Below are 24,066 nucleotides of genomic sequence, written 5' to 3'. Positions count from 1 at the left end.
TATATACACACACGTACAGCTGATTCACTTTGCTGTACAGTAGAAACTAACATACATTGTAAAGCAACGATACTCCAATAAAATTTTAAAATAATAGCAATAATAATAAAATTGTCATCAATTGAAAATTAGATCAAAGTTCATCACAGCTCTGTTTATACGGGGGGCTGGGGTGGGGAAGTAACCTACGCTGCCAACAATAAGGGACTTGCAAAGGAAACCTGGACAAATGAGCTGTGCTCCAATAACCACGTTTCAGAAGGATTAAGACATGAGAATATGCTCAAAAACATATTGATACTGGCAAAAAACAATCAGGAAACGATCCTAGTTTTCAATTATGTAATGTGTACTTGTTTTTTTCTAAAAAGACTGAAAGGTATACAACAAAATATTAGCAATGGTTAATTTCCGGGTGGTGAAATCACAGATAATTCTTTTCTTCAGAATTTTTTTTTCAAACTTTCTACAGTCAACATGTATTTTATGTAGGACTGGGCGGGGGGATTGAAATAAATTGAGAGGTATAAAACAAAACTGAGTGAGCCTTCTTTTGTTTATTGCTAATCCAACTTTAAGGTTCAAAAGTCAGGATATTTAGAGGGATGCATCAGAAATATCCAAATGAACTCCAAAGGGACACAGAGGGAAAGGTATCACGTCTGTGGCCCACCTCGCAGAATTCTTGGCAGAAATCTCACCCTATCCTCCTCTATCAGAATCTCTGAGGAGATGGGGCTCAGGCTCCTATAGCCTGCTTCTAGGAAGCGCAGGTGTAGTGATTCTTAGGACATGTGCTGAAAACCATGGAAGCCACAAAACTCAGAATAATGGCAAAAAGAAAGCAATTCCCCTCAGTCTGCCTTTACCAATCAGGGATCCACATGAAAAAGGAGTTACCATTCTTCTTTTCCAAAAATTTCCCAGAGTTATCTCAGAGGTTCCAGCTTTTTTTAAATCACAAAAAGAAATCAGGACCCGCTATAACCTGTTGCCGTAAGCTGTATCTCCAGGCCACATGTGAGCCACCTTCAGTAAACTTAATTTTATCACTTGTCACATTTTTTTCAACCTTTGAAAAATTACTCAATACCAGGATTAATACGTGACATAATCTCCAAATGGTTAGTCAGCTCTGAGCTCCTATTATTCCAAAACGATGCCGAGTGCGCACCTCCCAGCGCTGCAGCTTCCAGGCAACCACAGCCTTTAGTCTGCACAAGCAATGAACACGAGGACAAATCTACTTTTAAATAGTGAAAAGACAGATAATTCATGCCATACGTGAAAACATGTCTCACGGACCTCTGTGCAACAGACAACTTATTAATTTCATCTTTTGAAAACTCTTATTCATCATTTCTACCAAGTCAACAGCCTTCTCCCAAAACCTTGCTTTAATTGTGAAGGCAGCTGACACTGAACTCTGGAGTCCTTCAAGGGCCAGAGGTTCTCAAACTCTGTTGCCACTTCATATGTTTTAGTCTTTGTGGAATTGGAGGAGAGAGATAGATGGGACTTCGGAAGTATGTCACAGAAAGAGATCTGCCTCAAAACTACATGTGTAGACATGTAAATTTGCATATTTAAGGGGGAAAACTGCAATATACAGCCAAAAAATGCAAAGACTATTTGTCTTCCCAGGCCATTTCTTTGAAAGGAGATGGAGGAAGAGAGGGAGGTAAAGAGGGAGGGGGAGAAAGATAAAAACTTTTTCATGGAAAGTGGATAAAGGAACTATGAGACCCAACAACACTGATTCTGAAATACAGGTTCCTTCAATGTATCTCAAAATAAAAAAGAGATTTCCTGTAAAGCCCCAGGTTCCTTGAATGTACCAGAAATATAGTGGCTTATCTTGTAACTGCCACACTTAAGGCTGGATTGCCTTAATTTTGGAATAAGTCACCTTTTCACTTTCCCAACAATTTGCATGTGTCTGTGTGTAGGTTTCTTTTGGAATTTTCATTTCACAAATTCTTATCCAAGATTCCTAAATCAACTGGTCTCGGAAAATTATTTTCTTTATTCACACAAGGAAACAAAATCCTAAATATACATTTGAGTATGATATTCAATTACAGTAAATAGATTTACCTTCTATTGCTTCATATAATCACTGATGGCATTATATTTTTTAAAAACCTCAAATAGCTTTTTTCTCACAGACACTTATTTTTTGAAATGATGATTTGTAAACTGTAAACCTACTGTAACATACGCAACACTATACATTGTTTTCTTAGGGGGGAAGATAACATTTTTTTTCTCTCTCAGTTTTTTTCTTATTTTTTTTTAACTTGAATTTATTGTGGTAGAAACATTTCACATGAGATTCACCTTCTTAATAAATTCTTTTTTACCTAATATAACATATTTGGGGGCTGGGTTGGAGCATATTTTCCACTTTAAAGTAAAATGTGACAAGCATTAAATATTGAGTCCCTCATTAATATATACAGACAGGATAAAGGTAGAAAGCCACCAAGTTTTTCCTGCACAAAGAATTTCCTGCACATCCATTATCATCACTACCACAAGCCTTCATGAAACAACAATAGATCTCCTTCTAGAAACATCAGTCTCAAAAGGAGCAGGTAAATATTATTATTTACTACACTAAGGCAACAGTAACTGATTAAGGTAAATTTAGTGGAAACATTAAAATGATGGCAGGAGAAGAAAATTTATTCTGCAGGAACACTGTGTGAACTTATTGGAAATAATCAGTCACTCAGTTTGAATTAAATGAGTGTGAGTGAATACAGTTGTGGGGAGGGTGGGGGGCGGTGGGCTTAGGAGGGACAGTAATAGAGGGAGGTTCAAAGAGAAAGCCTGGCACACACTAGCTGGAATCTACCAGGTCCCTCTGCCGAGGCTGGTAGAGAAATCTGCAAAATGCAAACAATCCTTGGGTGTTCAGGTAGCAGTAAGTAAATTGCTGTGGGAGCTGAGGGCGGCCATCCTTCAGCAAGCAATTCCTCTCTGTCTTTCATTCTGTTTGTCTGTGTTAAATTCCCCCTCTGCCCTCATCCATTCTCACATCCAGTTGCTCGCTTTGTCCATCCATCAATCCCCTCACTTTGTCAGTGCTGACTTCATCCCGGCGCTCGCCTTCGCCATCGTGGCGCAGCCATCCTGAGGCCGCGGGAGAGTCCCCGCCCGCTGCCTCCTCCCCGCTTGGCGTTCTGCTGACGGAGAGCCCGGCGGCGGCTTGTCGTTTTCTATTGCCCAGGCCAGCAAAAACACTAATACTCAACCTGATTCCTATCGTCCTGCTTTTCACCTTTTCTATTGCGGGGAAATGGAAGCGAGAAAGACGCAAGGAGAGAGAAACGGTGGGGAGGAAAGAAACGGAGTATTGGGGAGGGGGTGGATAGTGGAGAGAGATGTTTGCTGAATTTTCTAGAACAATTTGCACACCAGTCAGGTGGAGGCTCAATCCAGCTTCCTGTACTGCACATCAATAGAAATCACAGGGAGAAAATGTAGCACTAATTAAGGGTTGATAAGCTGTAGTCAAGTGCAGTTTGGGGGGAAAAAAAAAAAAAAAACAAACAGCAGACAGCCCAGGCCTGCGCAGCCACCACTCAGTACGGCACTTTTATCACTAGCTTAGGATGGAAATTCGGCAGTGCCCTGTTTATTTTTTTTAATGGTTTTACCTTCACAATCAAACAGACAGGCTGGGAGAAAAATATTAGATGATCATTTTTATTCAAAAGATCATTCGCAAAACATTTTGGGGGGAGCTTAGAAAAGAGGAAAATAGTTACCTAGCAACAAAACTATTTTAAAAAACATTCTTCTATTGCCTATTGCCTGATTGTGTGCTCCTAATTCAAAGGTGTATGAATTCAGAGCACTTGCCAAATTAATAAAATATTTCTTCCTTGAATTCTTAATTCTTCATTTTCCCTCCTTAACAAACTTTGCAATCAGCTGTAATTGGGATGATAAAGATTTAAATTTAAAAAAAAACACATTTCTTTAAATTTTACTTGGAGTGGGAAACACAATTTCACTTGAAATACAAGCAATAAAATTAGTAAAACTATGCATACAACCGTGTTTACAAATGACTTTACAGTAAAGGACCTCAGTGGGGTAGGTTTTTCTATATAGGGTTCTAAACAGTGAACTCTAACTGGTGGTAGTCATAACTAGCGTTTGGGAGGTCTTGCTACCTAAATGGCATTTTCATCTATGATATTTAACTCTTGCAACAATTCATTCTCCAGGGACTAGTGCCTGCTTTTTCAGAACTGAGAAAGCTGAGCCCCAGCATTTCAGTAGCTTTCCCCAAATCCTATCACAGCAAAGAAAGGGCAATGGGACTTAAAATTCCAACTCTGTCCAGCAGCTGGGTACATAGCATCGTCTAGCCCCAAAGCTTCTTTCTAATTAAAGGAAAAAAAAAGCCTGAAAGATTCCCTGGGATAAAAATGACTGAACTGAATCAGTTTCTGTATTCAAAGTACAACCACAAAACATTGAGATTGACATTCTAATATATTATCCCAAATTCTTACTCAGGAAGGCTCTTTACTTTCTTATTGAATGAAATAGACCACCTTTGCAAACAAACCAAGAGAAGTTTCCAGAAGATGCTTAGAAATGACAGTGTCTTAGGAATAAACGTGCTGCCTTGCAAGACAGCAACTTTGAAGAGCTGAGCACTGGCTGTACATTTTAAGTTCTGGTGTGCAGGTTAGTAAACGCATCAAAGCACCCTGTGGTCACACTTCGTATCAGTGAGGATTTGGGAGGCAAGCTGCAAGTTACCACCCCAGGCAGGTGAAACCACAGGATGAAGAGCAGAAAGGAGCACGGGCAAGCCAGTGAGACCTCCCTGTGTTTCCATCTTACTCACTCTGCGATGTCACCACACATCGAATCCAAACCTTTGCCCACAGCTCCTGCCTCATTCCTTTTGTTTCTCCCACATGCCCAGATGGGCTTTGGCTGTGACAGAGAGACCAGGGGAAGGAAAAAAAAAAAAAGGCAGTAGCAAAAAAGTCTCCTCTGTCGTGCTACTATACACATCAGACATCTCTAATTAGACAGCAACAAAATTTTATTAATAGGATGGACATTATAGAATGAGCTTGTTATAAATGGGCCCTGTCAGGGCCTTATTCAGCTACCAAATGAGTATTCTCAGTTCAGTGCTCTCATCTGAGGCATCACGCCTAGTGCTGGATAACAAATGATTGCTATTAACCGTATTGTTAGTAATGATGGCTGAAAACAAACAAAAACCCATAAATAACAGTCTACAGAAAAATTAACCCATAAACTTGATAGATATCCAGCTGAGAAATAATAAATGACACTTTGGGGCCTGCTGGGAGAAGCTAGTGGTTTTTGTTTTCCTCTCTGTCATTAACACATTTTCTGTGCTAAAAATTAGATTCTGATATATAATTATCAACGCTCCCAGATATTAATTCTGCTATTGCTCCCTCGGTTTCTCTTCTGGCTGGGCTATAATGTTATTCACAGATTACTCTGAGAAAACACATCAAACACTTAACAGAACAGGTCAAAGTGACAAGCAGCTTCTGCTGACAACACCAACCTGCACTGTCTTCTTTTTTTTTTTAAACAGGGACACAAAACAAATTCCTCATATTAATTAACTAGGGTTTCCTTCCAGCCACAACAGGCCGGTACAGTGGGATGTGGGCTACACAAATTCCCCACTTCTCTAATGAAGGCAGCCAAGGGAAGCGAGGAGTGACAAAATTATCCTGCATTTATGGCATTCAAATCCACATTCATTAATGTCTTTCAGAGAGGAGGCAGGGTTCAAAACAACTTTCCAACCTCTCTCACCTTACCTTCAGCCCCTTCCTCTTAAAGAGCTGCGTGGAAGGGCAAGGAAACACACACACACACAATTAAGCAGGTAAGCATGAAACCTTTCTCAAAAGGAGCCAGAATTTCAATCCCAGAGCCTGAATTAGCACTGCCGCCGAGAAGGACTAACTTCCCTAACGTTACGACTTCTGCACAATTAATTGACCTTGACTGGAATACACTCTCACCTGTCAATGGCTTATATTTGTCAGGAAGCACCAAGAAAAGTGAAATTCACTAGGCTCCTCCATGGACCGACCCATATCCTATAAGCAGACAAAGACAAACACATATACACCCCACCCCCTCGCATTCTCATGCACACATCTCCTCATCACCAGGACTGACGTTATCAATTCAGGCTACTCTAAGAATTTCTTCTACTGCTATCTCTCTGAAAATATAATTGCAAAGAAAATAACTGGGGGAAACTTTATTTTTTTATTAAAACATTCAAGTGTCTGATTTAGAGAATGCATGTAATTGTTAAGTTTGGTTAAAAATAAAATGATGAAATTTAAGATGAAAGACTCAAAGCATGCCTGTGGGATGGGGGGTGGGTGTGTGGATGCAAATAGGTGAATACATAAGCAAGTATATGATCCATTCCCTAAGCCTGTCCTACTACAGGGGAAGAGAGGCAAGGACTTCCTATCCTTAAGTAAATTCCTTCCATAACAAGCTCCTTTTTCAGTTAGCACAACTGAACATAAAAACAGGAAAATTCTTTAAAATTATGCCATATGACCAAGCCTCTGAAATACAGAAACAAAAATAGGGGGGGATGCAGTATGGGGAGAATGACTACAGAAATGAGAGCACGGATGAAAATAAAGAATGCTCAGAGCTGCTACTGCGTGAAAAGCAGAAAAATGTGCTACCCATTTAGAAAACCTTGCTAATTTCAAACAGTGGTGAGATGCTCTCTCTTTCCTCTCAAGCTCCATCAAGGACTTAGGCCAGCCAATCACCTAAATAATATTTTTGAGATGGCATTTAAAAAACAAACAAACGCTCTCCCATCTCGCATGTGGTGTTTTTAACCCCCACACCTCATCCCCGTGATCCCACTGCCTTGATGACAGCAGCCTCGACTGCAAACCCCTCGCCTCGCATGCACTCCATTTTCTCAGTATCTGACATCGCAATATTAAATAACTATAAAACTAGAAAGCCAAAATAACTAAATCACCTGGCAGCCAATTTCTGAGAGTTAAACCACAAACCCGGAAAATGGTGGAGTGTGTTGAAATAATGTAAAGGAAACCCATAAATTCAAACTTTATGTTCTGTAAAGAACAAATATGAAAAAGGCATCAAAATAATGAAAGATTGTTTATGTATTCTGGCATGAAATGGGAACGTGTTATGAGAGAGAGCAGTGGTGGAGACAGATCGACGGAGCTGACAGTGTGGTATTCATCCTGCGCCGCGCAGCAGACGTCCCGCTAGTGGCAGGAGACAGCGCAATAAATCAAGGGCTCTCGAAGCTGTACCTACAGCTTATTACATCCAAGATGACAAATAAATAATAATCCCTGTCAGAGCGGCCCTTTGCTCAAGGATTGAGCCTGAAACCTTTGGCTCATCACTCCTCATCTTAAGTGAAAACACTAGAACTAGGGAATTGGAGGCCACGCTTTGCTAAGCTCATGAAACACAAAGCGAGCGGGACCTGGGAACTAAGACTGAACAAGAAAGGTCAAGAAAGAGGGAAGGATAAACATTTAAATAATCCTGACCAAGAGGGGGCAAAGCGTCTGAATGAATGTGGTAGGTTAACACATCCTAATCATCGGGGCAAGGAAAAAAAAAATCCAGAAAATGATCTCTTGTCCCCACCCTTAACTGGGAGAAATATCAAGTTTAGGTTAAAGGTGGTATCAAGAAGCAAAGGGCAGGGTCATAGAGGTGCCAGGACCTCAGCACCAGCGGCCACTACCCCAAGCCCCTCCCCACAGTGTCCCGCTCCCACCTTCTTTCAGATCCAAGCAAGTGTTGGAAAACCTTCCCCCATCCCGCAGTAATTGCAGCTCTGTGCAGTCAAAGGAGCAGGGACGGTGCCAGCCAGGGCCCAGGCACAGGAAAAGCTGAGTCACACAACCATGCCCCTGTCTCCCTGCTGGGCATCCTGGTTACCTCCTCTCATTTACATTCTCTCAGTGACTCTTCAATGTAGGGATGATAGACAGCCCTGCTTCTAAATCTGCCTTGCATCCATGGATGTTATGACCTTGAACTTGTCCCTTAACTCTGAGCATTCCTATTTTCCTATTGTTCCTAGCTGGTCAGGTCAAGGGTTTTTCTAAGGACCCTGAACAGTTCTTATAGAGCATCTCTCTGTCTGGGTGGGCTCTACACTTAAAGTGGTTCCCAAATTGGCTTTCCAAGCAAAGTCATTTTTTTTTCTTCCCCATTTGACACATCTCTAGTTCCTCCACTGCCTTCATGAAAGCTATAGAGACAGGCAGTAAAATCTGACAGGGCCCAAGGGGTATGGATCCCAACTTCCCCACACACACACCCATCCTAAACAACTTTAAATATCTTGTCAGCTGCCTTTTAATCAGCCCACTACCAATCCTCCCATGTCTGGGCATTAAAGCAAAACTCTTCTTTGTGATTTGAGAGAACTGCATAAAAGATGGATCTACAAAAGTGCACAGGAATCACCAGAAAGGCCTAAGTCCAAGTGGCTAAAATAAGAGTTTGTGCTATTGCAAAGGGGAAATGATCCCCGGATCCCCACTATAGACTAAGTGATACATGCCAGAGTAGACCTGTCCAGGTGAGGTCAAACCCTACCTCACAAAAGGTGGAGCACCCCACTGAGACTCAGTCTCCTCAGCTACTGATTCCCAGACAAGAGGACTGTCTTGAGGTTAAATGCAATCATATGCTCACCAGTTCCTAAGGTAGTCTGGAATCCCAACAGATCCAGTCCGTATTCCAGTTTGTTTTCCCCCTAATTTTCCATCCTCTACTACAGCAGAATTTTAAATGAATGGTATCATCCACATGATTTTAGATCCTCACGGACCTTCAGACTATCCAAAATGATCAACAGAAACACAAGCTTCTTATGAAAATCATTTTAACCTGGAGAAAATACACAGGCCAGAATGCAGAAGGATCTAAGTCGAGGTTTTAAGAGGTTTTTCACCTGGTAAAGAATCCTTCTGCAATGCAGGAGACACCAGAGACATGGGTTAGATCCCTGAGTCGGGAGGATCCCCTGAAGGAAGAAATGGCAACCTACTCCAGTATTCTTGACTGAGAAATCCCATGGACAAAGGAGCCTGGTGGGCTACAGTTCATAGGGCTGCAAAAGAGTCGGACACAACTGAGCACCTAAGCATGCATGCACACGTGGGCTATACGTGGTTATGTGACACAACAGTCTCTCGAGCCCAAACATTCTATATCTGGAATTCTATTCCTAAGGAAGTAAACCAAAATAAGGAAAACCCACATGCAAAAAGACAAATATTATATTGTTATCACAGCAAAAAGGAAAAAAAAAAGATATGGATGCAAACTGAAGAGCCCATAGAAGAGGTTCAAAATATGTTTAAAATTATTTTTTTTAATACGGAATGCTTGTTTGATGGAATAGCATGACGTCTTCAAAATATGATCACTACAAAGACAAGGAAGCAAAAGGGCAGAGTGCCTATGGACTAAGGAACAAGAAGATGGCAGGACACAAAACGCAACCTTGGCTCTCGTTTTAAGCAGGCATTGTGCCTTTGGGAAAAAGCAGAAAAACACAAACAATAGTGTATCAGTTCAGTTCAGCTGCTCAGTCATGTCCAACTCTGAGACCCCATGAATCGCAGCACACCAGGCCTCCCTGTCCATCACCAACTCCCGGAATCCACCCAAACCCATGTCCATCGAGTCAGTGATGCCATCCAACCATCTCATCTTCTGTCGTCCCCTTCTCCTCCTGCCCTCAATCTTTCCCAGCTCTTTTCCAATGAGTCAGCCCTTCACATCAGGTGGACAAAGTATTGGGAGTTTCAGCTTCAACATCAGTCCTTCCTATGAACACCCAGGACTGATCTCCTTTAGGATGGACTGGTTGGATCTCTTTGCAGTCCAAGGGACTCTCAAGAGTCTCTCCAACACCACAGTGTTATTATTAGCTAAAGTGGTAGAGCTGTTTTTATTCTTCACTTTTTTCAAACTTTCTATGATGATGCTTCACAACACTGATGTACTTTTTAAAGGACTTTTTAAAATTTTTAAGTAAGGACATTAAATTAAAATTGGAAAACCAGGAGCAAAACCTACAGCCACCAAGATTTTCCAGGCTCCCACTGCCTCCTGTCACTCAGGATGACACCGTGGGCACGTCCTTTGAGGTGGTGGGCAAAGGATGCAATAAAAGCCATTCTGAAACATTCCTCTCCTGGGCCACCTCCCATGGTCCTTTCCAAAAAAGCCCCCACTATGCCGCGACCTATCCTCACAGCCACTTCACCAGCACCAGCTGCTGGCGTCATTTAGCGCCTCGCCCCGTGTTCCCAGGGAACTCCCTTCTAATAAGGAAATTCCAGGTCTCAAAGTCTGAGGGTTTGGAGCCCCTCCTGCAGCCCCTTAGAACATCCTGCTTGCCACCTCCCATGTATGTTCCAAAGAACCATTTCAAACGTGAGCTGTTGAAGACAGCTGGACATCAAGCAAGGAATAGAGATAGAAAAAAAGAGAAAAAGATGTCCTGTAACTATCCTAAGGTCTGAGTCCATTTCCTTGCCCAGCATCAGATTTCTAGTCCCTGGGTCTCCCCCTCCTTTCTATATTTCATTCCCTGAATCCAGTGGGGGAAACTCTCAAGTTGTAGATTAATACCTCAACTTTCTTCATTAACATTCCAATTCAGATAACTTGCTGATACTTTGCAGATTGATATTTCATTGAAAGAAGACTATTGGAGACACTGTCCTTTTACAAAAACAAAGGAAAAGTAACACCGGGTGCCTTGTTCTTTGTCAAATGCTTCAAAGCATAGTTTAATTCACTCAACAACAACAGGAAATTCATGAGATGATGGGACTTTCTTCCACCCCAGCAATTCTCCTCCCATTATCAAGGGAAGAACATTCTCTCCAGGATTCCTATCTATGCAGTGTACATACAGAAACCCTTTATTTACGGCAGTTTAAAGTTAAGGTCATAATTGAGTATTCATATATCCCCACCCCTCTCTCCCTGCTCCCTCGAAGGCACACCTAGTCCTATAAAACCAGTTCAGTTTACAAATGGGCAAACAGAAGTCTAGAAAAATAAAGAACTTGCCCATGACATGCAGCTCCGTTGGGCCTGGGACTGCAGGCAGGTGGCTGGTCTATGCACTGCACCAGGTTAATCACTATGACTGGTTTCCAGACAACACAAAAAAAGGAACCACCCTCCATTTTTCTATGCTGTAGAAAAGTGTGAAAAAAAGTCCATATGATCTACACAACACCAAGACTGCCTCACTACTCCTTAAATAGTACTAGTACATTCTCAGGTCAAAAAATGGGTCACCAGGAACCTTCAGGGGTGTGAGCAGTGAGTACTGCACCATGCCCAAACCTTACGGCATGCCAAGATTCACTTTTAAAACACATCGTTTGAGACATGTTTGGGCTTCCTGGCTTAAGATGAGTTAACTTTGCAAAAGATGCAAGTAAGAAATAATGCAATCACTTAATATCACTATTTCAAGGTCTTTTAACATAAACATGGCAATTCTGCTAATATATATTACATACATTGGCAACAATACAAGAAAGCTGAAAGGTGGTTATTGTTGAAGTGAAAAAGTCCCAGAATCCCACTAAGAAAATAACATGAGACAATAATGCATATTTCAGGTATACACTATAACTGACTTAAATTATTATGGATGTACTTCATACTTAATTACCTTTCTGAAATATGTCAGGGTATTTTGTCATAAACTCTGCAGAGTCTGCTGTACCTCTACTAAACACTGCTCTGAAATGCAAACCCTTTGCTAATGTTTTTATTTGAATAACTTATTACCCAATATAGCAAGCATCAACACATTTTATAGAACCAGAACCTGGCTCTCTGAAATTCCTCCTACCCTAATGCCAGTCACTGTTGGGAGCATTTAGTTATAAATTGTCTTTCAATAAAAGTAAAAGCTCCCAAAACAACAAAATGAAAAGACACAGCAGCTTAAATCAAGGGAAGTCAATTTCCACATGCCGATCCTAAATATTTCATGGCCCTATTTTATTCTGACATTTGTAGATGACTAAAGTGTTACAAAGGAAATAAAATGCTGATTAAAGAGTTCACTGTCATAAAGGTTACTGAATTGTAAATGGCCCTTTCCATCTTCCTGTTAATAGGTACCCAGCTGTAAACATCATGAAGGATGGGAAGGGAGGGAGGCTTCCCTCCTTTAGGAGCTGTATATACATTAATCACTGAATCACCAAGCCATGCTTAATTGCAAGCTGTATATCACACAAATCCATGGTAAGTAGAAGGAAACTCATTATTGCTGCTTCATAACTACTGGGTACTTCTCATTTTAACCTCCTTACACCTGGGACACTTCTCTGCTTTACAGCAGGAATGCAGAAAAGGTATTACACCACTAATTACAGCCCACACTGGCACCCGCATCTCAGCTGCCTGGAAGAGAAAATGCAGCTCTCTCAGCCACCCCTGGCTTCTGCTTCATTGCTGCTAAGTGAGTTTTAATACGTGGTCTGCTGCCCTCCACTGCCCCCGAGCCCCCTCCTCCCCTATTCCCTTCCTGGGGACAACATGCTGAAATCCATTACTCCTTGAGAGTTTACAGAACTGTTTAAATGATAAAGAAAAAAAAAAACCTGCAGTATATTTTGCTTTGACAAAATTATTGATTTAAATCCCATACAATAGCACAATACTATTTAAAGGTCAACCCAAGAAAAATGAGTTTACACCCGAACAGAGCAGAGCTTATCTGTCATGAAAGTGTAATGATGTGTTTATTCCCTCACCAGGGTGTATATATTTTTCAGGAAGATATAACAGTCTACTTGCAGGTGAAATCTGTTCTTAAGCGGGAATTTCAGGAGATATTTACATTTCAGATGGCGGGGCCGATATCTGAGATACATTTCTACACTTAATAGTCTGTTGAGTATTTATCTTCATTGCCCAAAAATGATTCTTCTCACTCCCAGGTCAAAAACGAGATGTGTACTTGAAAACTATAACCACAGCCCATATGGGAATCTTTCAAAAAGCCTAAAACAGCAAATAGAATGCAAAGGTGGCCATGATAACTGCCTCCCTTGCATGTTGGTGTCTCTTATGTTTCAGAAGCATGGCAGTGAAGTACGGCAATAAAAAGTTCTCAGTTCATTATTTCTAGAAATATCTGTCATTAGTGACTCTGTATAACTATACATATGTTTTTCTTTCTAAAAGGCCAACTAATGTATGATTTACCCCGTGACCACCATCGCCCTTCCCCAGTTGCTTCTGAAGGTACTCAGACCTGGGCCTCATTAGGAGGGGGAAAAGGGAAGGAGTGAATGTGGCCTGATAACCTACATCCAGGGTCATAGCCCCTAAAGCCCCAGTCTACCACCTCTCCATCGAGCTCCATTCAACCAACATTTACTGAATGTCAGGTACTATGCTAGTTGTGGGGACACAAAATAACACAGCCCTTTCTCTCTTGAGAAACTTTATTCATCTGGTAACCATGGACCAAGCACTGATCATGTACCTGGTACGATGAAGGATACAAAGGTGTTGGCTAGGTGAGATTGGTGGGAGCAAGTCAAAGCAATGGGAAAGGCATGTGCAAAGGCCCAGAGATAAGCGAGACCTCTGCAGAGAGCTAACAGAGCATCACACACTTTGACTGAAGGGTGGGGAGGAAGAGGAGAAAGTCCTGAAAACAATGGTAAGAGCTCTGAACTTAAGGGAGACCACTGCAAGATCTTAAACCTGAGAGTGACATTACCTGGAGCAGAACGGAAACTGGATCAGACACCAGCAACTGTGATTACTGGAATTTCCCTCCTAAGGGGCTATGGGAGCACTGGGAGCAATGACGGTGGAGGTCAATGCCAGTGTTCCAAGCAATGGACTAAGAAACTCCCTACTCTATCACCGCCACTACACAAGAAGCATATTTCAAGAACTGACCTAAATTCTTTTAAAGACCGAGCTGACTGCGTTCATAATTCAGCTATCAGGTCTACACCCCCTTTCACAGGCGCAGTTGGGCTGGACTAGACGTTACAGCAGATCCGAAATTCTTATTATCGCTCATCATCAAACACCACCCAACTGGCTATTTTCTTGTCATTATTAGCTCCAGCAAAAGATGAACCAGAAGAGACAGCACTTCCAAATCAGGTAGCTCACTAACACTTGGAGTGAAAGCCGCTCTAACAGCTTTGGTCAGGAAGAAGAGTGCAGGTACTAGCCAAGGCCAGGTCTGAGGGGTGGAAGCTTAATTCCTCCCTGTTCCCTACAATCATGGGTGTTAGCACCTTCTGCTTAGTGTATGGTTTCTCTTCCAGTATTTCTCAAAGGGAAAAGGAGTTGGTGTTCACGAATCTTCTACTGTTCTACGGTTGGCAGATTCTCATGTCCCCTCACACTGGGGCAAAAGCATAAAGCTACCTGACTTATTGGATGAACTGCAGGAAAGTTGGGCCTAGTCCCACAGCTCATCCCACCACATGCATGCATGCATGCTGAGTTGCTTAAGTCGTGTCTCTTTGCAACCCTGGACTGTGGCCTATCAGGCTCCTCTGTTCATGGAGATTCTCCAGGCAAGAATACTGTGAGTGGGTTGCCATGTTCCCCTCCAGGGGATTTTCCTGACCCAGGGATCAAACCCACACCTCTTAAGTCTCCTGTACCGGTAGGCAGGTTCTTTACCACTAGCACCACCTGGGAAGCCCTCATCCTACCATAATTCCTCCAAATACCCTTCCTGCCACAACCATCTTTACCATCACAGGCCAACACAGACACAGCCAGTGCAGGAAACTCCTGCCTTCTCACATCATCCTTGGTATCGCAATTCCTGCTTCTTCCTGTCCCATCTCAACACTTAGGAGATAAGCCAACCCTCCATGTGCACGAGTAAGTTTCACTGGTCCCTTCACAAAATTGTGAAACTGATGATTTGAACAAGCATACTTCTTTACAAGATGACAGCAAAGTGAAAAGATCACCTGCTTTGGAATCAGGCACACCTGGGCTCACAGCTACAGGCCCCCCCCTCATCAGTTATGCTTCCCAAGGTCTCCTGCTTAAACTGGGGTCCTCCATTGCTTCCTTATCCATCCATACATCCATTCACTCAAAAAACCAATAGGTATTTGATGCCTACCAAGTTCAAAGAGTTTCCTTATTTCTCATTTAATCATGACAATAATCCCTTAGATCAACTTTTCCAAATTTGATGATCATGTACCCCAACATATATTAATTTATTACCATAAATATACACACTTACTGTCATACCAGTGTATTCATAAAACATATACAAGACAGGCACTTGAAGGACAGGAAAGAAAACATTATAAATATTTTAAATGCATTTCAACTCATTAGTGATATCAAATCTTCTTTGAGCTAACCAGGTTAACTGATACTATATTTTATGTATTATGTTTCAGAAACCTCATTACAGAGATCTTATATATTTTTGTCTCATTTTTTAAAATACTGGCTTACACTTTATAAAAAGAAAACGTAAAAGTTTAGTTCTAATTTCAGTTTATCCTAACACTTAATTTTAATAAATGAATTACACTTTTAAATACTACTTAAGTATAAATCAATTTCCCATGGTTATTGTAACAAATTACCACCATCTTGTTAGAATTTTTTTAATTTATCATTTTATCAGTTCTAGGAGCTAAAAGTATCACTAGGCTGAAATTAGGGTGTAGGCAGGGCCATACTTCCTCCAGAGACTCTGAGGGAGGGTACATTCCTTACATGTTCAAACTTCTTAAGGTCGCTGGCACCCCTGGGGTTGTGAGCGCATCACTCCTCTCTGATTCTCTAAACCACTGCCTTTTCCTCTTCTGTCTGTGTCAAATCTCCCCCTGCCTGTCTTATAAAGACACTTATGATTCCAATCAGGCCCCACCTAGATAGTCCAGGATAATATAATCTTAAAACTTTTAATTTAATCAAATCTGCAAAGACCTTTTTTCAATAATATAAGGTAAAATTCACAGGTTCCAGGAATTGGGACCTGATACTTTTGAGAGGTTATTATTAATACTGAGGACCACAGAACACACGGAAGAAACTGATCACTGGCTGAGCCTACCTAATCATGAAACTTTTTCCATCTCACTAACCAATGGCACTCAGAGTGTGTTTAAATTCAGTGGGTAAATTTCCACAATCCTTAATTTTGATTATGCAAAATGTGTGGCAATTTTATATTTTTACCAATGAATTCAAAACCCACTAACACTCCTTCCTGGGAAGATGTTTTAAATGGTTACAAACTTCTTTTTCCAAATATTTTGAAGTATGTGAAGATGAGCATTTTTATAGATGATACACCTAGATGCTTTTTAGCAATGACCTCACATGAGGATGAAAAACTTTCCAAACATCTGTTTCCAAAATGTTCTCTCCATAGCATGAATCTCTTTCAGAAAGCATTTACTCAAGTGTCTTTTTTTTTTTTTTTGCCCAACATAATCTGTTAGGATTTATACTCTGGTAGATAAAACAAAAAATTAAGGTTTGAATTTTTGTTAAAGAAAAACGGAGAACTCTTACTTACAATAATTTTTGAAAAACTATTAAGTTCATTCCCATGACAAAATCAAGGACTCTCCTGGAACCAGAGATTTTTGTATTCAACCCCCAAATTATAACCAAGTATAAAGTTTCTCTTATTTGAGGATTTTTCTAAATTAACTACATCATTGACACAACTTAGCGAGTAAGGAACAACAACATCCTACAGCCAGAGACTAATAAGATTTGCAAAATGCTGAAGACAAAAACAGAGGGGAAGATGTCACTATGAACTGCTCTTCAAAGAGAATTCCCAGGCAACCTAGTAAGTAGTCCACCTACTGTGTGTCCCAAGGGCTCACACAGCGGTCTCCCACACCAAGTGAGGGCGCTAGTTCAGAATGAACATCAAATACTGCTCCAGCTTATTCCTTTCTCATCTCTGGATTACAAAACTCAGAAATCTAACACTGTCTTCTGGCATGCCAGTGATTCTGGTGAAATATTCCTTGGGCACAAACTCGTCATTCTAAAGACTATGACCCCTGGGTTAAAGATGAGTGTTCTTATACTAAGGGGGAAAATGATGCTAAGAAAGGCTGAGATTGCCTACAACAGCTAGAGAGTAGGCACTAGAGCCAGGGTTTGCATCCAATCTTCTTATTCCATGTCTGGATCACATTTCACTGCCTGGTAACTCCTCCCTTCATTAACGGGGTAGGAAAGGGGAGGCAGGCAGCCCAGCAGAGTGGTTCCAACACCAGTTGTGAGGCTAGACTGCCTGGATTTGAACCTTGGTTCCATCACACAGTAGCTGTGTGACCTTGGGTATATGAGACTCTACACCTCAGTTTTCTCAAGTATCTATTTCAGAGGGTGATGGTAAGGATGAAATGAGTTACTTCATGTAAGGCACCTAAGACAGCAACAAACACAGAATAATCAAAAATATGCACTCAGATGTTAGCCATGCAACAATATCTATTTCTTAAGGCTATGGGGCAAATGAGAATGCACACAATATACACAGAAAGATATTGAATATGCATGTAAATACACACACATATACACACATAATATAAACAGAAAATGGGGGTGTGCACACATGCACCCATTATATAACAGGCATCTAAGCTTATCTTGAGCTTTTGTTTGGAATTTTGAATGAAATGTGAGGGTCACACAAAAGTAATAAAGTTGACAAGGGTCCTCCATAGGAGCAAGAAGATACCTTTCTGATGCCACACAGGCACACTACCCTCTGCCTCGTCCCCCACAGACATTAGCCATTTAAGAATACAACACCCAAAATTCCAGGCTTTGAGTTATAACACATGCCCTGGTAATACGCACTTATGTCCATAATTATGGGTATAAGAAAGCAACTAATATTCTTCCAACAGGAGGATGCAACCTGGGTTTGCAGTGAAAATCATATGGAAGATACAACTGCATACATGTTAACAATTGCAATATTAAAAAGTTTTCCATCTCTGTATAAAAATATCTTTTCTTACTGATCTGCCCCCAATGTCTGAAGCAGTAACTTGAACTAGTTTTTTTAAAAAGTAAACCAGCAGAAACATCAATCAAAACTTCATCTTCTGACTCTACTGAGTCACAGCAAGAAACAGCAGACCATTGTCCAGACCAAATCACCATTTGGTCTCTCACCTTCTCAAAGTAGGAGACATAAATTACAAATAAATCAGTAATCATTTATCCTGTGATGTTTCTCCTGGTTTGACCTCCTTTTAGTGCCTCTGTTCAACATCACACCATTGTCTCAACACCACACTTTAAAACCTGTGTCACAGAATTTTATGAAAGCATTCAAATTCTAGTACTTAAAAAAAAAAAAAAGGGAATCTGCAGCTTCATAACCAAATACCATCTGCAGGAAAATATGATGGTGGCCAAGGAGTCTGGAAGGGGGAAGCCAAGAAGCTAAGCAGATCCAGAGCACCTGGACAAAGTAAAAGCTGCCAAGCGAGAGGCTGAGGTCGATGGAAAGGCAGTTAGGACGAGACACACAGGCTAAGCAGCAGTCCACGCAAGAAATCTGAGGCTCCCCACATGACAGGTGAGAGAGACAAAGAGAAACCATATTGGATTCAAGTCAAGAAACCTGGGTTTGCATACCTGTTTTGCTCCTCTCCAGCGCTCTGACCTTGGGAAATCTATTTCCCCTCTCTAGACCTCTATTTCCTCCTCTGTAGAAGCGAGAGCATGTTGAACCAGCTTATCTTTTTAGACCTTTACATTTCAATTATTTTGCACTGCTTGTGTACTGCTAAAGCTATTAACACAGTTTTCTTGTGTTCAAAGTTTTTGTTGTTTTTTTTATAACTATCTGTTTTGTATAACCAATCAACAGTACAAGAGGTGTTTACCAAATCTGTCTATTCCACCTGCTTTGGGTCACAAGGTAAGAAGGGAGCTTTGTGATTGGTTCTGCCATGAGCTGAGATATCTTTACTTTCCCTTTTGTTCAATGTCCAGTGATGTTTAAGATGTCATGCCCTGCTATCTTGAATCCTTGTGCGACTAAATTGATCAGAGGCCCCCTACCAATCCACAATGTGCACAAAACATTAGAAGAAATACACCTGCCCTGTTTTACGCCTTTGAGATTCTGGAGTTATTTGTCACTGAAGCATTACTTGGGCCTAACTGATACAACAAGCAATCTGAAATTTAAATTATTGTTGCTGTTATTATTTACCCTCTTATTATTACAGTTATTACCTATAATAAATATTTTTATAATTCTTTGTATGTGTCCATTGCTCCACCAACTTCAAGAGATCTTCTTCAAAGAGCAATGAGCTTATCCAGTAGGAATGAAGAAGGTAAGAACACCATCATCACACTCCAGTTGCATTCAGTTTCAAGAATAACTTCTAATGCAGCAGACTCTTCAGGAAGACCAAAAAACCAGACCATACAGGGAAATGAAAATGTTTTTAAAAACTAACTGCTGGGTATAGGTAACGCAGTATTACAGGCCAGGGCACCAAGATTTTGCTCAGATAAAGCATGTGAAGAGGAGACATACCACCTCCTACCTAAGCTCTGAATATGAATTACATCCTTTAGGTCAGTTAACAAAGGCTACTGAAGAGACAGGGAGAAAGGAACAGCTATAAAGGATGAGTTGATGAGGTCTTATTGGAAGGGGAAAAGGGAAAACAAAGAGATACAAGCTTAAAAATTTAAAAAAAAAAAAAGCTCTGGGGCAGCAGAAATACATATGCATACGCCTGCATATGAGATTTAAGAAGCAAAAGAGCTATATGGTTAAACAATCTCCAACTCCAAAAAGCATAGTAAGAAAAAAAAAAGGGGGATAAAACAAAAGCACTTGTATTTTCATCAATTGATAATTTGCCAGCCTAAGCTTTGGGGGAAAATGGTGTTGTGAATGTTAATAGACATAATACTTAAGAAAACCATTTATCATATATGTTTTTACTGAGTCAAACCCCTGTAGCATATTTCCAGCATTCAAAAAAAGCAAAACACACTCCCTGTCTTTTTGGTTAACCACAGCACTGCTGTTTGACAGAGAAATGGTCAATGTGACCTCAACTCTTTTCTACCCAGTAGCCACTCCTCAGGTACCAGATCTACAGGCCTGACATATAACAGGTAAACAGTAGGGCGAACTTGCCCCTGGGAGTGGTACCATGGCTCTCACCCACAGAAGTATGTGCCGAGGAATTAGCAGTCAGACAGTGACTGTTGCCTGGTGATAACTTCTTATTATGTCCAGGAATTTACATGAAGATGAATGTGACTAACGGGCACATGCTCATCCCCACCCCATCAATCACTATCGATTGGCACACCAATTCCTTGCCATAATTAGGCACTATAGACAGGGTGGCAATATTATCTTAAATACTGTGACACTACCCTCCGTACATGACTCTTTTCCACCAGACTCCTACACCGCTGCTCGGACATCTACAACACTGCCTCTGTCATTATGTGGGGTGATACGTGGAAAAGCCGAGGGGATAGAATGTCCCCGCGTGCCACGCCTATCTGAGAGTTACTCCATCCCCTATTAGAGATTTTTTAAAATGGGAATTCCTCCATATCCATATTGAATCCCTGTGTGCAAATTCGAAAGTTGGCAACATGCTGCTCTTAATCTGATTTATGCACCAATTTATTTTATACATTAGGCACACTGTATGCCGGCTGACTGATGCATAAAAATTTCATGCAAAACGGACTCACTCTTGGATGGTGGGTAGGACAAATGACTCCATATACCAAATGTATTCTTGCCCACTATACAAACATTTTGATCTGTTTCTATTTCCCCCTGGCTCCCACTCTGGAAAGCTCAAAACACTGTATCTTAACTTTTTAAAATCCTTTCATGCTAAAAAAAAAAAACCCACTTATGCAGAGAACTCTGTGCTCACTGTTTAACTGTGGATCACAGACACACAAACATGCCCAACAGAGGCAGACAGACAGACACGTACCCAAGACACACTTAGGTGATCTGAGGGTTTTAAGAAATTTTTTCTCTACATATCAGAACCACCGTGCATTTTGCATTACTTTTCTAATTACCTTCCCAGAGATATGTTCTCCAACATATTATTAACAGTAAAACTCCTAACAAATTAAAAAAAAAAAAGCTTTAGGAGTAGGACTTTTCGTTAGGGAAAAAGAAGCTAGAAAAAGCATCTTTCCGTATTTTCCTTTTATTAGAAGTCTCCTTTCATCCAAGAAATATGGGGCCTGAAATAAATTGTACCATCCTGCTTTTTTTTATTCAAATCCTTGCCAGAGCTAGGCAGTATGCTAATGAAAACAGGTTGATAAATGACTCCCTGATATTTTCCAGACATTTTTCTCTCAGAAGTGCTCTAAACTGATGTAGCTCAAAGAGAATAAGGCGCATTAAGTCATTATATCAATTTTTGTTACCCAGATACTTCAGTCCCAGTTAAGCGCTGACAGCCAATATAAAACAAGGCAAGGGCATCATACGACTCCATCGATCAAATCTTGTCGTAGATAGATTGCCTATTACACAAATAGAACTAGTGGATTCAGTTTGTAGTTTTATGCTCTCCAATTAAAGGATAACAGGGTACTTTCCCATAAATCTGCTAATTGCAACTGAATTAATTTAACAAATTTCTCCAAGCACGGAGGAAAAAGCGATTGGTTATAAGCTAATGTAAACTAGCACAGGTTGTCACAAAGAGGCTCCCATAACATCCTTTTGCTATACCTTGATTGGGCAAGGTGTCACAAGTATTTAGCTACATTGTGGTTCTCTGGCAACAGACAGCTGACAAGCATAAAACATTGCACAAATAGGAGATAATTTATTTGTGGTACTTTTTTCCTTCTCCCTCACTCCCCACTCTCCCCCACCCGAAGGATGAAATAACTCCCTCTTTGCATCTAATTAATGCTTCTCTCCAAGCGAAGCTGTTTTTCTAAATCAGAATTACACCAGGCAAAGCACTATATTACAGAAAGGGGTCCCTCCACATCAGGCAGCCAACAGGAGGGGTGATGGGCAAAAGCTAGAGCAGCTGCCTACTGCCTTTCAAAGGAGGAAGCAGCTCAATGCTCCTGAGTAGGGCAGGGCAAATGCATTGCAGGGCACTCTGCTCTCACAAGTTCAGAAATGGGGGTAACTGTGGTCCAGGTGCCAGATTCAAAGCAGATGATCCCAAGCCATAAAATAACGTGTCATGGAAGAATTCCTCGTCTGCACGCTCGGGGTTCTGGAGGCGGATTTGTGCTGAGTGCACAAGGCATGCTCCTGGGCTTCTCTCCCCTCTCCACCATGCCTCCACCAGCAAGCCAAACAGCTCTACCTAGGGGACTCACAGGTGAGTGGGGGTGGGGGACAGGCAGGGAGGAAACACCATTGAAACAGACAGCCCATCTCCCAGACTTGGTGAAAAATGGCAGATTTTAAATATCTTATCCCATTTTGCCCGTATTTTTAGACTGGGTGTTTTTATCATGAGCTTGCATAATGCAGTTGTCATATCCATACTTAGAAGGCACCACCTCTTGCCAAAAGGAAATAGATTTCAGCTCCAAAAGGGGGTAAGGATCCCAGGGACAACAGAGAAAAAGCAAAGGAGCCCAGGCAGAAGGGTCTAGGCAGCAACACCAGGAAGATGGACCTTTCCAACACAAACAAAGGGTGACATCTCCAGCAATTCTCTCCTCTCGTGATCCCAGCTTCAAGCTTCCTTGCTGTGGAAGCTGAGTCTTACATTACCAGGGAGAAAAAAAGTCTTGGGGTAGAGCCTCTTCTCCAAAACACATTTCTAATAATTCTGTTTAGCTATTTGTCACTCTGATTTCATAGTAAGTTATCTGAGGACAAGAATCATGTGTGTTTTGTGCTGTGGGTCTGGAGCAGTGGGATGGGCATCATCTGGGGATCTGCAAAGGGAGAGAGGGTGTGGGTGAAGTCCAAGCAGAGAAGTACGGGATGTCAACTCCTACACAGTATCCGTTTGCCACTCTGTACTTCAGTTCAGTTGCTCATCGTGTCTGACTCTTTACGACCCCATGGACTGCAGCGCACCAGGCTTCCCTGTCCATCACCAACTCCCAGAGCTTATTTGAGTTCATCATTACACCACTGAGTCAGTGATGCCATCCAACCATCTCATCCTCTGACGTCCCCTTCTCCTCCTGCCTTCAATCTTGCCCAGCATCAGGCTCTGTTCCAATGAGTCAGTTCTTCACATCAGGTGACCAAAGTATTGGAGTTTCAATTTCAGCATCAGTCCTTCCAATTAATATTCAGGATGATTTCCTTCAGGATTGACTGGCTTGATCTCCTTGTAGTCCAAGGGACTCTCAAGAGTCTTCTCCAACACCACAGTTCAAAAGCATCAATTCTTTGGTGCTCAGCTTTCTTTTTAATCCAGCTTTCACATCCATACATGACAACTGGAAAAACCATAGTTTTGACTAGACAGACCTTTGTTGGCAAAGTGATGCCTCGGCTTTTTAATACACTGTCTAGGTTGGTCATAGCTTTTCTTCCAAGGAGCAAGTGATCTTCCCAACCCAGGGATAGAACCCAGATCTCCTGCATTACAGGCAGATTCGTTACCAGCTGAGCCAGAAGGGAAGCCCACTGTGTTCTTAGCCAGAAAGAAAAGGTAAATATACATTAAGAACACAAAAGAAGAGATGTTTTGAGTAATAGTTATTTACATAAAAAAAGCTGTATCAAAGTCAGAAGGCCTAGGTTACAGTCACAGCTTTGCTGCTCACTGGTTGTATGATGCTGAGATCACACCTAAGGATCTCTCCTTCAGAAAAGGGAGGATATCAGAGATCTCAGATCTCATGAAAGCCGGGATATCTAATTACTGTTTTTCAAAATGCAGCTGTACCTGACACTGAATTACAGAGTGCTCCTAGCATTTTTTC

At 41.3% G+C, this 24,066-nt stretch overlaps 1 protein-coding gene and 1 long non-coding RNA gene across 4 annotated transcripts in view; one reads left to right on the top strand and one right to left on the bottom strand.

The window, feature by feature from the left end:
- Positions 1-24,066, bottom strand: part of LRMDA (leucine rich melanocyte differentiation associated) — a 1,159,904-nt gene that overhangs the window by 866,916 nt on the left and 268,922 nt on the right. The gene's annotated exons all lie outside the window — the stretch shown is intronic.
- Positions 1,353-23,153, top strand: LOC113885425. 2 transcript variants are annotated; one of them, XR_003509197.1, is made up of 3 exons: positions 1,353-2,597; positions 12,234-12,363; positions 18,518-23,153. It is a non-coding gene; the product is annotated as an uncharacterized LOC113885425 (long non-coding RNA). The 2 variants fall into 2 exon arrangements; XR_003509196.1 differs by lacking the exon at positions 18,518-23,153 and adding an exon at positions 12,458-14,619.

Source organism: Bos indicus x Bos taurus, chromosome 28 (genome assembly GCF_003369695.1).
Source record: "Bos indicus x Bos taurus breed Angus x Brahman F1 hybrid chromosome 28, Bos_hybrid_MaternalHap_v2.0, whole genome shotgun sequence".
NCBI classification, from domain to species: domain Eukaryota; kingdom Metazoa; phylum Chordata; class Mammalia; order Artiodactyla; family Bovidae; genus Bos; species Bos indicus x Bos taurus.
Note: the sequence above shows the minus strand (reverse complement) of the source record. Positions and strands in the feature narration are given on the sequence as shown.